This window comes from Lycorma delicatula, chromosome 6 (assembly GCF_047948215.1).
Source record: "Lycorma delicatula isolate Av1 chromosome 6, ASM4794821v1, whole genome shotgun sequence".
In the NCBI taxonomy this organism is placed as follows: Eukaryota; Metazoa; Arthropoda; class Insecta; order Hemiptera; family Fulgoridae; genus Lycorma; species Lycorma delicatula.
The window spans coordinates 59,591,880-59,605,617 of NC_134460.1; positions in this window are offsets into that span (position 1 = coordinate 59,591,880).

Consider the following 13,738-nt stretch of genomic DNA (forward strand, 5'->3'; position numbering starts at 1 on the left):
AGAGATGACTTGAATGTTGTACATTTAGATGTTTATTCCAAATAATACTGATAATTCAAAATTGCGTAAAAAAAATACTATGAATAAAATACATTGCCAAATAATTAATAAAAGTCTTGAAGTTCTCCTACAATCGTAGGATACATTAAACATTATTGTAATAAATACTCTTTAACGAAATAAGACAGCAACTGAATTTTTTCGTCTAGCAAAGCAACAAAGACGAGGGATAAATGGGGTTTAAATTACACAATCTTAGAATACAATTCAACTGTGAATTGCTGAAAACAAGAAAGACGGACAGTAGAAAGAGGTCTGGTGAATTTTATATCAGAAAATATGAATTCTATAAATTCATCTACTTTCGATCGACCAATTTTCACAAACTGCCGATTTGGCAAATCTGTGAAATCTGTGAACTGCTGATTTGGCAAATCTGTGAAATCTGTGAACTGCCGATTTGGCAAATTTGTGAAAACCGGAAAAATGCAAAATCCTGGTCTAAAAAAAAATTCAGAGGCGCGTAGATGGGTTCAATACTTATTGCTGAAAATTCGCCTACTCACAAACTTTCAAAGCATATTCTTTCAACTTTCATATTCCATTCAGAGAATGGAGGAGTATAGATGACCTAGAGGATGTTGGAATGGACTCCAGGAGAGATCAGGAAACGTGGACAACTTCCCAGGCAGTGGACGTTTGGAGTGATGAAGGAAAATGGATATTTGAAAAGGAAAAACCACCAATACTGTCAGAATGGCTACAATATGTCGAAAAACATATGCTTTATATAAATACCACAATGCTAAAATCTCCTTGCTACTATCTTTCTGTGATCGGGCTTTTATTTAACAACACATCATGCTTGTACTATATAGATTGCCAGGCACTACATCCGTACCTTTCTATAGATTTACTACATAAAATAAAATAAATCTACGATTCTCTAATCAAGGATTAAATATCTGAAGATTTCTGTAATATCAAACAAATCAATAAATCTAATTAGACAAGTTAACATTGCACCTAAGTGCTGTATTAATGAAAGTATTAAAGTTTCTTTCTAAGGCGAAATAAATAACTTTAGTAAAAATTTAACTTGGATGGCTCAAGTTCAGCGTATAAGTTTTAACATTACATTTGATCTAAATAAAATCATAAAAATTAACAGATTTTTTATGATGGTTATAAATTTCTAATGAGCAATAACTGAATGGTAATGCGAAAATTTGATTACCATAAATAATTTTTTTCCTACAACTAATTGTTATAAAATGTATAACAGTGCTAAACTTTCATAGTTATAAAAGTTTAACGTATGCATTAATTTGCTTATAAAATGTTTTCGTATAGCAATTCTTTTAAACATCTAATATCCTTTTATCTCTTTGATTTTACTGAAAAAAATTAATATTTTTTTATCTTTGACTTGTAAAATATAAAGAAAACAACACTGTTACGTCGGTTGTTTGTAATCCCATTTTATTTTAAAATGTTAAATATTATTTTAATAAAACGTATTTTAATAACTTAAAAGAGATGAAGGAAATGTAATTATTAACTAACTGTTCTTCCTTTGTTACATATTTCTCATTAAAAATGCACATACATGAATCTTTTCTATAATATTTTATCAAATGTATACATAACGTATAATATTAGTTCTTTTGTCTAAAAATAGAATATTTGAGCCATAATATAAAGCACTGGTTTTTAAATTAAAAAGTTGTTGATTCAACTAATGCTTATTTACACAAAAAAATTGTTTTTGAAGAAAATTAATATTGATTTAAGATTCATAAGGATATTCTAATTATAGTAAGAAACAAAGAAACCCAAATTTTAGTTATTTTTCATCAATCAAGAATTAAAAAAAAAAATAAATATAAATATCAGAGCTTAGTAACCATCCAGCTAGGAAAATAATGACGTTATTACCTATGCTATTTCTATTTTATCTGAAATTCTATTAAAAAAAAAAAAATTAAATATATATTAAGTCTCTTGGTTCTATATTATCACATGAAGAAAATAGTGGAAAACATATATCATCGTATAGATTTGGGGTGGATGAATATCCAGAATTGCAATTCTTTGTGGTGGTCTGAAGGGATACGGAAAGCAACTAAGTACAGGTTGTTCAACTGTGTTCTTGAGAGCACTTTATTGTACGGTCAGAAGCTTGGAGAAATAGAAAAAGCGATGAGGGAAGGTTGTTCGCTGTGGATACAGATGTACTGCTCAGCAGTTGTGAAATTTCTAGTGCGTGAAAAATTAAAAGATCAGAAGAGTTGAGACCACTGGAAAGTGATTGATGTTTTGAAGGGAAGAAGACTACATTGGTATGGGCATGTCCGGAGAATGGAGGAGTGTAGATGACCTAGAGGATGTTGGAATGGACTCCAGGAGAGATCAGGAAACGTGGACAACTTCCCAGGCAGTGGACGTTTGGAGTGATGAAGGAAAGTGGATATTTGAAAGAGAAAAGTCGGCGGGATAGAAGAGTTTGGCAGTTGGGATGTGAAAGACGGCCTTTGTAGTTGTAAACACTAGCCTAGAAGAAGACTCAGAGACACGCAGAGAAATATAATTTGAAAAAAATATACAAAACTTAAATGTAATGAAATTTGACGTTAAAGAAGAAAATTGCATATTAAAATAGTACGATATGAAAAATATTATACAAACGGAGGCAAATAATTTGGTTATTTGCCCAAAAATATTACAAATAATTATTAAGAATATATGCAAAGAAGACATTAAAAATAAACTAAATTCATTGTTAGCACAATGAAGCTAACAAGCATTAAGTTTGTACGGTTAAAAGCAATTTAAAAGTATTAAAAGAATTTAAAGGTAAGAAATAATATTTTTTATATTTATCCAATGTAGTGACTGCATTTTATGGTAGAGAAACATAGTAAAATGGAAAGTGAAAAGGCAATGAAATCATTTCAAAGATGCGTTGAAAATTTAATATTATGATTGACTGCTGAATCGTAATAAAATTATAGTAAAGCTTGAAGTAAGAGGTTTTAAGACGAATAAAAAAAAATTAAAGAAAAGAGAATATTGGTAAATTACCTATCTCTTTTGATTCATGATCTGGTAACTTCTAACTTTTGTATTATATTAGAAACGATTGAATAATCGCTAATCACTTAACTGAGGCGAAAACTGAAAACAAAAGGAATAAAAATATTAATAGATGGATGAAGCTGTTACTTGATTAAAATCATTCGTAACAAAAAAAAAATATATATATAAAAAATATGTTTTGATTTTTACAAAATTATTTAAAAAATAACACCTGTTTTCCTCAGGTGTTAAAACAGAAGTTGTAAGAAACAGAAACAGCTGTTGTTATATTTTACATAATTCTGTGAAAATTAAATACCATATTTCTTTATTTTTTTTGTGAAGAATATTAGGTACAAAATATAACTTTACTAAACGTAAAAATATAATTAAAACGAATTATACTCCATATTATAAATTTAATAAATTAAATTAGATAGAATTTCTTTATAAAGTAGTAATGAAAAGCATGTAATTTCTTGAGATGTGTTAACAACGTTACGGTTTCAATAATGACAGAAAATAAAAATAAAAATTTCCTTGTACTGTCAGGTGAATTACTTCAGCAGATGGTTACACATCTGTAACATAAATTATTTCAATAGCACTGTTCCACCTCCTAAAATTTCAGTGAAATGAATTACCAGCTTATCTTACATGATTGTAAGAAATCTATTCGTACTGTATAAATTTTTGAAATTTCGAATTTACTTGTAAATTAATTTTAATATTTTAACATAAAAAAGAAATTAGTCTGGTACAAACTCTATCGAAGCAGAAAGTTAGATAAGTTAGTAGTAGTTCAGCAATTTATTCCAGAAATCATTAAAAACATATTATCAATTTATTTATACCGTCACTGTAGGTTGATAGTTATGTATCAAACTTTAAGACAAAGAAAGAAAAATTAATCCTTGTAAAAATAAAATAAAATTTTAATTGTACAGAAAATTCTCTTTTGTTTGTGTAAGTTGCAATAATAAAATTGCAGGAAACAATTTCAACGTAAAAATTTTGTTATGTTATTGCTTCTATGTAGAAAAATGCTAGTCCTTACAAAAAGTTGTAAATGTTCTATATATATATATATCCCACAATCTTAAGTAGATCAGTAAAAAAAAAAATTACCTCCTCGACGTAGCAGGGTGAAAACGTAATTTTATTAGAAGTAACATATCAATCAAGGTAACAATAAAAAAAAGTCTTAGTAACAAATTTTACATCAACCTCTGTGTTTTTCCATTGATAGTATTTTAGCGGCTTAAAAGATTTCATTGAAAACTTCTACAACCTTTAAAGGAAATAAGCATTCTTTCGAGGAAAATTGGTAAAGCGTATTGCTTTTTATTAAAAAATATAAAAGTTACCTTCTTTTATTTTCTACTTTGCTTAAAATTGCCTCTTTTTCGTATTGTTTTTTAATAAATGTGATAAATAAGAACTGATAATATTTTTTAATTCCCCCCCCAAAAAAAAACTTTATTAAAATGTTATTTAGTACTTTTCTTAAATAACGTTGACACTAGAAATTAATGCTGATGATATATAATTGGTATTATTCCATAAATTTCAAGCAATATCCTTCTTGGACTAATAGCCATGATTTCATAGTTTTAACGTAAACGTCATTTTCCCGTTTCATTTAACAAAATATTCATTCTGAAATTTGATATTTTATTTATTCTAATATTAAGTTAAAAACTTGATTACAAATTTCATTCATCTTATTTGTGATCTGTAATTTAATATGACATTAATCAACTGGTGTTTTTATAATTTTTTTTTTTAAATTATATTTTATATTATAGAATAATAAATAAATTCATATTTTATACATTATATTTATAATCTGTTTAGTCGGACCAATGATTAGATGGGACAGATAATCTGGAGGTAGGGTCTTACAGGGGCAGCTCTGCTCATGAGAGGGTGGTTCGTTGAGGTAAACCACTTTTTATGACTGACCGGGAACCCCCTGAGTTCGTGGGTAATAAAAAAAGACCGAGACCCGGGTGGATCTCTCCCTAGGGGAGGGGTACGGTTAGAGGCAGGCATATAAAAGACCTAGTCCCGGTCTACTGGATGAACGACCCGCGCGGGGAACGGCTTAACTGGGTAGGTTAGAAGCAAAGGCAACCTCTGAGGGTGTGCAATGCAGTAGCTGGTCCACCCTCTTAGATATGGGGAAAAAAAGAAAAGATAATTGTGAATGTATTCAAGGAGAAAAGCTCAACAACATTTACCTCCTATATCTGCAATTAGTTCTTAGAAGTCTTGAATTTTAAAAAGATCAGTATGATGTAAACGCCGTAGTCGTTGAATGTCATCACTGTTGTCCAAAATGTAATTGGCAGAACATTTAGAGAGTTAAATCTTAAGTGGTACTTTGTAGTAATCTTGAGATCTCTTCTTCGATGGAAGATAACCGATGATGATCGAAGATAATCATCCTATCTCGTATATTCTACATTAAATTAACGGAGAATAGAATAACTAGGTAGATAATTTATCAAATAAAAAACGTTTGTTTCCAAATGGAACAGTTAGGTCATCTCAAATGAAATAATTAGTGAAATTATTTGAAACATTTTTACTTCCTTTTTCTAGTTCATGCAGTATGATAACTTCCTTTTCCTGAGGATAAAGACTATTTTCTTACTATCCCTGACGCTTATCCATTCGAACCTAAACACACAGTAAATAAATCTTTAAGTTCCACCGATACAGAACTGGTAAAAAACATTAAACCTAATAAATAAAATCAAAATGGTTGTATTTTTAATTTTATGATAAATAATAATATTATATTCTTTGCCTACGAAAATCTCTTCGTATAAATCAATAAAAACTTCAGTACAAATCAATAGTGCATAAGGATCAGGATTTGAATAAATTATAACCTAAATGTAATTTTATTACTCAAGTTGTTTATATGTTGCTTCCTGCTAAGTTTCAAATCTGAGTTATCTGGAAAACAATGCATTTTGGATTATTTATCTTCAAAAATACCCATTTTACACAGAATACATACATAAAAAAAAATATATATATACATAAAATGACAAAAAACTAAAGTATAAATGTTTTATAAAACAATTAAAGAAAAATATATAATAATACAGTTTTCCTTAAATTTATTAATATAATTATTGTATTATAGAAATAAACATCTCTATTTTATTTTCTGTTATTAATTCAGCTTTTAGTTGTTACAGATTAAACGTCTTTATTATTTATCTGTATGTTAAATCTACCACTTAAATTATATATGATGTATGTAAGTGTTATATACGTGCACTTATGACCTTAGTAACTGCTCTTTGATGGTAATCAACTCCCGAAATTGTTAGCGATATCAGGCCATATCCATAACGTCTACATTCGTAGTAAAGTTACTTTAATCACATTAACAAAATCATCACAAGTAGTTCCACAAGAAAATCAACAAGATTAGTGAGCGTGAAATGTATCAGTCTGACTGACTGTGGGCCTTGAGTAAATTAGTTAGCATCAATAGTAGTTAATAAACTTTATCACTGGAACTTCTAGAAGTTACTTTATCTATAACTTCTGTGTACGCTGTATAATAAACAATTAGCTTTACTTATAACTTCTACCGCATAAACATTATAATTGGTATAATAATTATAGAATTATATATTTATTTTTAACTCGGCCACGAAGGCTGCATATAAATACTAATAAAAATTTATAATTTAAGAAAATCAACAGATTAATATTACGATGTAATGATTTAATTCATTGTAATTACACTTAAATTATATTCTGAAAAAAATAAATACATATATATATATATATAAGCCTTCTATATAAAAACCAAATATCCCAACAACTTGTTCATTTAATTAAATTACAACTTTTATTCTTCTTATAATATTATGTTGATAATATATTGGAGATAATTTAAATTGAAAAAATATTCAGTTTAGTTATCTTATCGCCAATAACAGAATATTTTATATTACAAAACACTGTACCAACTGCAAGCCTGATTAAATGAACTAATGCAGATATACATTTAATAAAGAGTGAGTCCCGTATTTCGGTACTGCGTTCAAAACATCAATAACTGGAAAAAACTTCCTTAAATTTAAAACTTCCTTGTTATTCAGCTGTTTTGTTTTTTTTATTTTCTAAATAGACTTTTATGATTTCTCAAAGGATTAGCTATTTTAATGAAATCTTCTATCATTTTTTAATTAATATTCTATATGAAACAAATAAATAATTTTGAATTTTACGTTCATAAGTTTTAAAATGGCAGCCATTTTAATTATTCACTTTACGAGAACTCAAAAACCACTAATAATAAGAGATAATTGTTTATTAGCTTAAAAGTTTAAAGGTATTTTCTACCAAATCAATAAAATGCCACCTGCTTTTGTAATCTGCGGGTTTTTTTCGAAACAGGTAAGTTACGAAGAAAAATCAAATTTTTCTATGTTTCAAAAATAATTTCGTACCAATTTTTATCTTCTTCACTATTTAATAATATTAATAACATTACTTATACTGTTTGAGAAATTCTCTCGGATATAGAATATTTACTGTTATTGAAAGTAAGCTTAGAAACGCCATTAACCATAATTAATGGCGTTTATACTTTTTGCATAAGTATAAAAAACAAAACCGTTATAGGTAGAGGTTCAAATATTTTTCAACCTTATGCAAAAAGCCCAACTCAGGACTGCGCAAATATCACTTATTTCTAGATTTTTTCTCTTCTTTTTATTTATTCTCTTATTCTATTATATTGTTTTATCTATTTGTCCATTTTCTTCCTATCTTTCTTATTTTTGCCAGAAAGATTTTTATATTGTAAATTATTCTTTGGAAGTTATATTTATCACAACAATTCTCTTCTTTCAAGCCTATACTTTGACGGCCTTCATTTGTTTCAGGTAATTTGATCTGCTTTTCATGTTCCACATCTTGTCAAATATTCATTTATTTTATATAATTTAGTCCATTCTGATCATATGTCCCAAGAAATTTAACCTTATTTTCCTTTATAGTTGATTTTGGTACATCATTTTGTTATATTTCAATCTCTATCTTTTCACTGTTACCTTTGTATCATGGATTTTCCTTAGTAACTTCTTTCGATCTGGAGAAATTTTTCGAGGTCAGTTAAGTGTAATGTTTTCGTGCCTTATAAGATTACCGGTCATACTATAGTTGTATATCGCCGTGATTGATGTCTTTGACTATAAATCTAAGCTTATTTAATTTTGAATATTCTGTTTTTAGTTGACGCTTTATCTATTCCTTTTATTTTTATAATTTCACCTAGGTATTAAACTGGTTAGTGACACTTCTATTTAGTATTTATTTCCTTTTGTCTTTTATGTGAATGATTTTTATATTCGTCATGATTTTCGTAGTGGTAAAGGATACATGTAGTACTACTTTAAAGCTATTTCTTGTTAACTCGTCTATTTGTGCTATTGTGCCTTCTTTTTCTATTCAGCTAAAAGTGCCAGATCGTCAGCAAAGGTTAGGCATCAAAAACTTTACTGATAAAAAAACAAATTTTTTGTTTTTTAATAATTCCAGTTTAATTATTATTATTATTAAAGAATACAATTTACTTGTAATCAAAACTACTTAACGTATAAGAGACTACTTAACATTCGGTTCAGTGGCACGTGAGTAAAATCTAGTATTTGAATGATAATAATATTATTACACAGCGGAGGCGTACTGTTGATGGTCCACAAGAATAAATAATTCAAGTGTTCGTCTCCTTAACATAAATATGATCGAATCGGAGCAGTCATGTTTATTAGGTAAGAAAATAACGTGACGAAATTAATTTTATTATTAATAAAATAAATATTATTTATTTTAAATAAATAATATTTATTTTATTAATAATAATAAGGAGGAATAAAATTATTATTCCTCCTATATTATTAAATGAAAATTAAAAACTATTATGTAATAAAAAACTATAGAAAAAGTTACTTATTTTCATTTTAAAAGAAAAAATTACGTTCTCGTTTATAAACTAAAGTTGTTTTATGAAGCTAAAGTAATTTGTTAAATAAACAGATATTATACTGTTAATGTTTTATTAACTTACTCATACACATTTCAAAGCAATAGTTTATTGAACAAGATCATTCAGCTTCAGCTTTACAAAGAATATTCATATTTATTTTTCTTTCAACTTTCAGAAAATCCGATTGTTTTGATATCATCCCGTAAAATAATTTAATATTGCGATGAAAGTTTGCTCTAACGACGATTTTATATGCATGTAACTTATATTACAAGTGAAATTGCAAGTAAAACTCAGAGAAATCGCTCATGTCTCTTTTACCCGGTCAATAAATTCTTTGGGTATACTATATTTTTCAAACAAAAACATATATTTTTTAATACCGTACGAGAAAAGCTATATCGTGATGAATATGTGTGATAGTAGAGGGTTAGATAAAAATTAAAAAAAAAACATCTATAAATTAAACCTAATTTTTCCTAAACACTAAAATGAAAACGTATAATAATTATAAATTATACAAATAATTTTAAACTTTTTTTTATATATACAATTTTCATTTATATGTATTATAGAATTTTTGACTTCATTTAACCATCACTCAAAATTTATGTAGCAACTTACGTCAACTCAGTAACTCAATTGCATTTTAATCTATTCTCTCGAAAAAATAATGTTTATTTTTTGAGAGAATACGTACATACATATCAAGTGTATAAGTATGAAATATTCATGAAGCTCGTCTTGTAATTTTATTTTAAAAATTTATTCCTGTTTTTATTTATTGCATGATAATTTTGTTCAACAAAAAAAAAAATTGTGAAACGTTTCAAAGCTTTAATGTAAGAAGTATTAGTTAAAGTTTAAGAAGATTATGTACAGTATGTACGAGTATAAAACAAAAAAAAATTATGAAAGTTCTTTTTTTTTGAATAAATTATACTAACATTAATACATCTTTTAATCCTTTGTTATAGTTATTTAACGTTTTTTTCGTTGAAGGTATACTTAAGAATTCTATCATTTTATTTTCTTATATATAACCTTCTACTAAAACATCACAGATATTTGATATTAGTTTACATTATTATTTATTGTTATTTTTACTATCACATTAAACTCATTCTAAAGATAGCAATGAATCATTGAAACGCATAATATTATTACTATACACTAGTAATTTCCATGTATTTATACCATCTTTTATTGTCTTTATCTGACTTTATTATATGTTATCTGTGTTTTTCTAAACTAATTGCTTCATTTGCGTCATGTGAAGTAATGCTTATTATTAATATTGTATTTGAGGTGGGCTATCATTGGATAGTCTCCTGATACGTTACGCTTAGCTAAACAATTTTACTTATGGTCGCAATCCTTTTGGTGTTTTGGTTATTTTATTATAAAAATAAATTCCTTTAAAAAAACTTATTCCTTTAGCTTTCCAAAGAAGGTCAGTAAAATGAAAATCTTTTGTATAAAATTTAGGAGTGATAACTGAAGTCATTCTTATTTGATATACAGCTTTAATTAAAATAATATAATAAATAATTAATAAAATAAAAAAAATAAATGAAATGAAATAAGACACTCTCGCCTTTCGAGTAAAATTTACCGGTATTTCAGTTTTCACGTACAGATTATATTTTAACAAAAAATTTCAAGCGATGCAAATAAAAATGTACAAAAAATTAAAAATAATTTTTTTGAGATTTCATACGTTATGATTTCCTAGTCCTAACGAATGAAACAATTTTTGAAATTTATGCAAAGCTTTTACCACGATTTCAGTTAAGACATATTAAAGAAAAGAAAATCTAGAATAATTTTTGTAAAAAAATATTTTTAAGTCTTCTGATAAATAATATTTAATACCTGCAGAAACATCGAATTATTTAGCTTGTACTCAATGTAATACAAATGAAGTTAAATTTACCAAAACTTTTGAGATGTCCTCTTTACAGTAATGGAAAATAATGTTTGAATACACAATTCTATTTAGTTACACATTATACACCTATAGGGAAGAGGCAAACTAAGACCTTTGTAATGTAGGAAGTGTGACGCCGTTAGTCCGAATGTGGCGCACCGAAGTGCAAATACCAGGATCACGAACTGTAGCATAGAGTCTTAATATTACGTAGGCCTATGCAGTCATCATCAAAACACACACACACAAATATATATATATATATATATATATATATATAAACGTGAAATGGAAAATTTGTCAAAAAGACTTAGTCAAGCATGCAAAATGTGTTATTTATAAAGGAGTAATTTATGTCTAGAATAACCTAACCTTAAATAATAATTAACCTTAAAATAATGTTAAAGTAAATTATAAATCTAAACATAAATTACTCCTCATTTACACTGTCTAGAATTCTAGAAATAATTACTGTAGAGAGTCATTCAACAAAGTTTAAAAATAAATTTATAAAGCTAAATTATCAGATTATGATAAAAAATTATAGAATCATGATAGAAGTACGCAAATATATGAAGGTCCACTATTATTAACAATTGAAATATAAAAACATCACTTAATCCTGGAATGCCAGAGGGGTTCTGGAGCACCCCAGTAGTTCTTTTTTTGGCCACTACTAGCGCTCTTTGCAAGCTCTTCACAGATGCTTTGGTTATTCTCAGTTCATGAGGTTATGTTTATACTATTTCATTCAGTGTTTTATTATCTCGTTATTTTGTTGAATTATTTGTGAGTGGGTGCTGTGGAACCCATCTATTTCTTAATAGTTATAAACATTTAATCATTTTTTTTACAAATGGTTTTGTGTTTTTTAGTATTTATTTATTTTCGTTTTCTATAACAAATTCAACTGGTATTAATGAATTTTATAAGGAACAATGTTCTGAAAAATATTTGAATGATTATGACGATAATATTGAAGAGCATTCTGAAACCAGTGATAAGTTTATTAGATATAACTGAAAGTGAAGAAGATGTAAATTATGATAGAAGTGCCCTTTATTATTGGAAAGAATGGCCATTACAGAGTGATCTAATGGGTGGAAATTTATCTTTGTCATAAATAAAGATAAATTTGCACCCATTAGATAACTCTGGAATATTTTTATAAACAATTGTAAATCTAGTTATATTTTCTATGCTTACTGTACTCTGGACGAACAAATGCTAGAATTAATTGTCCATTTAGAGTATATATTGCCTCTAAACCTGACAAATATGTAATACAAATTATATGTCTGTGTGACTCCAAAACCTATTATATGATTAACGCATTACCATATGTAGGGAAAGAGGAAGGTGTAAAAGAATCACTACCAACAAAATACGTCAAGGAAGTGACACAAACTATACCTAAAATTGACCGTAATTTGACAATGGTTAATTAATTGGTATATGTCCATCCACTTGCAGAAACCATGTTGAATAATTACAATCTAACAATTGTTGGGACACTTCGTCACAACAAGAGAGAAATTCCTCCTTCTCTTCTACCATCAAGAACTAAAGAGGTATGTTCATCAAGATTTGCTCCTGAACGGTGAAAAACATTAGTCAGTTTTTGTCCAAAGAAGGGGAGAAGTATCGTTCTCCTCTCAACCATGCATGATGATAAATCAGTGGATCCAGTAAAACAAAAACCTGAAATTATTAATTTCTATAATGAAAGTTAAATATGAGTCGATACATTTGACCGGCGAAACTATTTATACAGTATCAGCAGGAAAATGCAAAGATGGTCTCATCGGTACCTATATGGAATTCTAGATCAAGTTGGTATCAAATCATTTATTCTGTATGAAAATAAATATCCTGAGAAAAAGGAAGTAAGAAAATAATTTTTGAAGGAAATTGGTTTGCAGTTAGCTAAGTAGTACATGTAGAAGCTATCACCACAAAAGAGCTAACTGATGGCGTCAGAAGTGTCCTTGGTGTTGAGGTAGCATCAGTGACCAATAAAAATAAAAAAGAACGTCCAAAACAAGCAAGAGGTAGTGAATGCCCCAGGAGTAAAGACAGGAAAACTAAAATATTTTGTAACAAACCAGTTTGTAATGAACATGAAGTACATTTCTGCCAATCGGGTTTTGAATAATTAATATTTTTTATATTGTACAATTTGTTCCAAATGTTTGCAATTCAGTTTTACGTTAAATGTAACAATAAAATAATTTTTATAAGCATATAAGTGTATTTTTTCTTGGGGTGCTATTGAATCCCATCAGTAAATTCAAATATGTATTTTTTGCCTTTGCATTCTAGTGACAATTAAAAAGGTTTGTAATCGATTTCCTTGGCGGAGTGGTACACCTTTGCCGTTCATTTGGAGGTTCTGTGTTTGTATAATCATCAGATGCTTATTTCACTCGCTAAGAAAAAAAAATTATTTCATTATCATCCATCGGCAGCTTTACAGGATGTCAGTCCGGAACAAAATGTAACATGGAGGAGTTAATAATAATAATGCTTGTTGGGCATTTTTTTCTTCAAGTCAATTATAGAAATTAAACATATCTATTCATTTTCCGAGAGAACAAATTTCACATATTTAATTATGCGAAAAAAATTATGTATGAAGTAATATAAAACTTTTAAAACATCATCAATTTATTAATTGATTTTCAAATGTATGTTATTTATATTTG